The sequence below is a fragment of the Mustelus asterias genome, chromosome 14 (genome assembly GCF_964213995.1).
Source record: "Mustelus asterias chromosome 14, sMusAst1.hap1.1, whole genome shotgun sequence".
In the NCBI taxonomy this organism is placed as follows: domain Eukaryota; kingdom Metazoa; phylum Chordata; class Chondrichthyes; order Carcharhiniformes; family Triakidae; genus Mustelus; species Mustelus asterias.
In genome coordinates, this window is record NC_135814.1 from 23839297 (window position 1) to 23844847 (window position 5551).

Here is a 5551-nt window from a genome sequence, read left to right on the forward strand (position 1 = left end):
CAGTCACATAATATTGGATACTTTTGACCAAGGACCTGAAATTTTCATGTACTTTCTAATCGGCAAAGTCCTCTTACCAAATAAAAACCTTTAGGCTGGAATGTTACCACCGTTCAAGCTGCCAGGATTTTCCCATCCTGCTGCAGTGGACAGAGATTTCGCTGAATGCCAAATTCTCTGACCTCGTTGCCGAGGGAGCATGGGATCAACGTCTGGCAAGATCATGCCCCAATCTATAAACCCCTCACCCAAACACGAATTGAACTCTGGATTGAATAAACATAGGGCCGGATTTTCACAGAGACTTCCCGACTCTGTGACCTTTAAAAAAGTGGGCCGGGCGCGGATGTGCAAGTCCTGCCCACCAATAACCACATTTGCTGACATGGAGAATGGGGTGGGGTTATTGGCCTATGATGAAGCGTCAGATCAAGCCCAAGATGGGGTGCAATCTTGTCAGTTTGAATCTTGTTTGTCTCCAATGTGGGGATCTTGAATTGGATTCAATTGGATTTGGAATTTGGTTTTTGAAACAAGCAATGGAATGGACTTGTGTTTGCCGAGTACATCCTGAGCATTGGCCTAATAACTTTAAGAATGGAGAATGGGATGTGGTGTAATTCATACAGATGGAAAAACCTAAACTCAGCAGGGTCATTTGAACTCAGTGCTGGGTTAACACATACGCTGTTTAGGCAATTCCAAGGGCCTTAACCAGCAGCGTGGGAGTCACAAATCTATGGTGTGAACATAAATGCTCTTGAAGGACAGTTAATGTCTGTTTATGTGTCATGATCTGATTTTTTTTAAAACTCCCTCATGCTTTAAACTTGCTTAAGCTCTTCATGGATGTTAAAAAAACACCATCCGCTGAACTGCTTTGATTGACTGATATAGATTAGAAAAAAAAGACTCCCCATACCCTAGTTTCATGAGAGTTCTTTGTTAGTATTTCTCAATGGTTGTTGTTATGCCATAACGAATGCCTGGGTGAATTTCAAAAGCAATCGGCAGGTTCCCCCCTGCCCCGCCCACTACCCCCCGCCTTCTGCAGTGTGTTTTGTGGTGGTGGTGGTCTGCCATTGGCTGGTCATATGATCTTCCAATCCCGCTACTGTCAATGGGGTTTCCCATTGTTTGCACTCTCTGCCTCTGGGGAATCCATCATAGCGGGTCGCTATTGGTGGGACAAGATGATTCCACTGCTGGGAACAACCAGAAAATCCCACCTATTATCTCAGTCGGGGGTGGGGGGGGGGGGGGGGGAAGGCGTTCTGAGTTCATACTTTGATTGACATTTTACAGAGGTTATTGAAGGATTAGTCACCTTTGATGTAGCTACAGAAGTGTGTTTTTCCTATAACAGCTTAACAACTTGAAGAGATTTAACATCTTTGAATAGACTTCATGAATGGGAATTATTTTTTTCATGATCAAGTGTTTATTTGAGAGAGCTGTATCAGATTGATTAGAAGATTTGTTTTCATCTCCATTTGGCTCCTGAGATTGACTCCTGGCAATTACTGAGTGAGTGGCAATGGAGGTGACATGGGGGGGAAGAAGTGGTGTGATATGGGGTGGGGATGTTTGGGCATTTGAGGAAGTGTGGGGAGTGAGCACTAGAGGGCCGAGCAATTTCTAAAACAACTGGGATGCAGTGCCAGAGAACCGAGGTGTGCCTTCCACCCAGGATGCCTCGGCGCTTTCCCACCCGATGATCCACCTTATGGGCCAGGCTCTATCCTGTCCCCGCCTCCCTGGAGCGGAAATTGGGTCTGCCAAGTCGGGAAATTTCCCCACTTGAGCTACCCACCTTGGTAAGGAAAATCCGGCGCAGGCCAAATGGACTTTATGGTCTTGAGATACAGAAACCCAACTCAGCAGTAGAATGATACTTTGGGAATTAGATGCCACAACACTACTGTCCTTACAATCAGTATCATTGGATTTACCACAAACAATGACATAGAAGATCCATGAATTCTCATTAGAATTTTGTGAGAGGAACCAGAATAGATGCAAAATGTGAATAATAGCTGCAGGCTTTCTTAAACTGGCTGCCCTGAATATTCAATTTAGAACATAAATGTGATAAGATATTAGCATTTTTAATTTTTATTAATTAACTTTTATCTTGATATTGACTTCAGGACAAGAAGTGGTACACAAGGTTTGGTGCTGTGCTGCCACTTAACCCTTTATATTCAAGCATGTCAGACACTTAATTGAAGAGATTATTAAGTCACAGTTATACTACCATTCTTGGATGTGAAAGTAATTGTGCAACATCTCAGCCGCATCCTGAACTGCTGCTGGAGCAGTATGGAGTTATTACGTAACAAAAAAACTTGCATTTATAAACCACTTTGGGCCAAATCTTCCAAGAATTGACAATCTCTGTCAGATTGCCACTCCACTGCTATTTTTCAATGCAGTGACAAAGCTCTGAATTTCCTGCCTGGACTTCTGAACCTTCCAAAATGTGGAGCCTGCTTCTTCTCAAGAGTCCTTCCTCATAGTGCCGGGCCTCAGGGAAAGCCAACTCCTGCCCCCATCCAGTCCTGGTAAGTCTTCATTCTCTAACACCGTGACATTTGGGACATTTAAATAGCTTTTCACTGTATTATTGAAAATGGGTGTGATGGCAGGTGATAGAATTCCGAGTGGATGGGGTGGCAAGGTACTAGGGTAGCATGCTGCTAGGGTGGGTAGGGGGTTGAGGTTAGGCGAGGTCAGGTTGTGGGCGAGTCGGAGGGTGTAGGGGAATCGGTGGGAGGAGTCAGAGAGTCAGTAGGGAGTTGAAGGGTTGGTTTGGGGCGGGGGAGTTGGAGATTTGGGGAGGGTTGGAGGGTCGATGGAATTGGAGAGTCAGAAAGTCAGGGGGATTTGGAGGGTCGGAGGTTGGGAATCAGAGGGTCGGGTGCTGAAGGGTTTGCGGGTTCAAAGGGTCAGGGAAGGAGTTAGAGAGTTACATCAGATTGGGGGTCAGGGGTCAAAAAGGCTCTGGGAGGCGGAGGGTCAGGATGGTTGGAGGATCGGGGTAGTTGAAGGGTTGAGGGTGTCCGAGGGTTGGCGGGAGTCAGGGAGTCTGAGGAGTCAGAGGGAAGGTGTTGTTGCATAGCTACCTGAAAGATAGATATGTTTTTCCTGTCTAAAATTCTTGGGTAAGTATCCAGATAAGTAAACCTCCAAATTCTCCGACTTTAACTCAGAGTTGGAGGTTTGTTTGGAGGATTTGGGATGAAGGAGAATTGCCCAATGGAAGTTGAAACTTCCCGGGCAATACCCACAGAGTCTTTCCATTGGGGTTTCCGGCCAGTTTCCCCAGCTCCTCAGGACATTTGAAGAGGCTAAACAAGTGGGCAAAATTTGGCAGATAGAATGCAATGTGGAGAAATGTGAGGTTATCCACTTTGGTAGGAAAAACAGAAATACGGAATAGCTCTTAAATAGTGAGAGCCGGGGAAGCTTTGAACTTCAAGGGGATTTGGGTGTCCTTGTTCACGAGTCACTGAAAGCTAACATGAAGGTACAACAAGCAATTAAGAAGGCAAATGGTTTGTTGGCCTTTATGATAAGAAGTTTTGAGTACAGGAGTAAAGATGCCTTACTACAATTATATAGAGCCTTGGTGAAACCGCACCTGGTTTATTGTGTGGAGTTTTGGTCTTCTTACATAAGAAACAATATGCTTGCCATCGAAGAAGTGCAACAAATGTTGATCAAACTGACTGGGGGGTAGTCGAGAAACAAATGACACAGAATATGAGGTGGGCCATTTAGGACTGAGATGAACAGGGATTTCTTCATTGAAAAGGGTGGTGAATCTTTGGAATTCTCTGCTACCAGAGGGCTGTGGAGGCTCAGTTGTTGAGCATGTTCAAGACTGAGATTGATAGATCTCTACATATTAAAAACATCAAGGGATACAGAAATAGTGCAGGAAAATGGTGTTGAATTAGGAGGTTAGCCATGATCTCATTGAACAGCAGAATGAGCTCGAAGGGCTGAATGGTCTACTCATGCTCCAATTTCTTATCATTACAAATTGACAAATAGAACAAAGTCTATGCATCGGAAGCAACGGGGTGGGGGAAAGGAGGGGAGGGGTGGATTTAATCACACATTGCAATTACTATGTCCAATTTCGGGCACTGCCCAATCTTGTGACACTAGAGACAGAAAGTATCATTAAAAAGTCAACTTGGATTTTAAGCAGCCATATTGCATCCTTTGAAGAATGAAAAGAAAGTCTAGAGAAGGGCACTGCCAGAGATTTGGAACACCCGAACTTTCAGAAAGTCTTTAGTAATGAGACAGGGAGAAAATATAACTTGTCACCAAGGTCAGAGCATGAGGAGTCAGGTGCCAAATAGAAAACCATTGCAAAATGTTTACAAGAGAGAAAATGCAGCGTAGGAGTTGAGGGATGTTTCTCTGACTGGTGTTAAAATGGAAGAGATATCTTGCGAGAATCTGTGCTGAGGTCACTAATCACATGCATGAATGATTTGGATTCAGAAATTGGAGGTTTGAGACCAGATTTTCCTGTCCTAGCCTAGGGTCAAAGTTCTCGGGTGGGCTTTAAAAGTGGTGGGCGGGACCCACATCTGGAATACGCCAATTCCAGTACCAGCAATTTTCAACGACATGGGTTAAGTGGACAAGGTGAGAGCCCACGTGCTGATGTCCCGTCATTGGCAGCACCATTGTGGAAATGGGCATTTAAGACCTTCCAAAATGTTGATGGAGCAGGTTTCGGAAGGTGGCGTGATTCACACCAGCACCATGGACCACGGGTGAACAACGGCTTGGAGTCAAGAACCCTATCAAAGCACAAAAGAATATTGTGTGAGTGGGTTGGATCACAAGGTGGGAAGGTGAGAAGGTGTATGGCTGTTAGGGAGGCAAAGGGGGGATGGTATATGGGGGCTTAGTGGGTAAATGAGGGTTAGGTATAGTTAAGAGGTAAGGATTGGGGGGGGCTCACATTCATCTCCAGAACTGGGCTGATATCTCATTGAATGGAGGCCTTTTAACCTGGCTGCCCCATCAGAGGCTGCTCTGCCTCTGCCTCAGGTCTGGTGCCAGAGGTAGTAGACCCATGTCGAGCCTATCCCCACCTCCCCTCCCATAAAGATTAACATTGACAGGAGCTGCCAGTTAGGAGACACAATCGCAATGTCGGGAAATTTCCCGAATCCCAACTCTTGCCTCTGCGATGAAAATCCAGCACATGGTGTTTTAAATGGACAGCTGATACCAAACTGGGGGGGAATGGAACTCATAGTCTGGAGGGTATGGAGCATGGAATCTTGCAGACTGCGTGGGTAAATAACAAATTGAATCCAATGTCAGAAAGTGTGAGCTGGTTCATCTAAGTACGGAGATAAGAGGAGGCTGCTTATTCCTTGAGAAGCAAGGAAGTAAAATGGGTGGAGGAATAAAGAGATTTGAGAATGTAGGTACATACATCACTAAAAGTAACAACACACGTTGATAAGGCCATAAAGAGAGCAAAGACAATATTGGGCTTCATTTTTATTGTAGC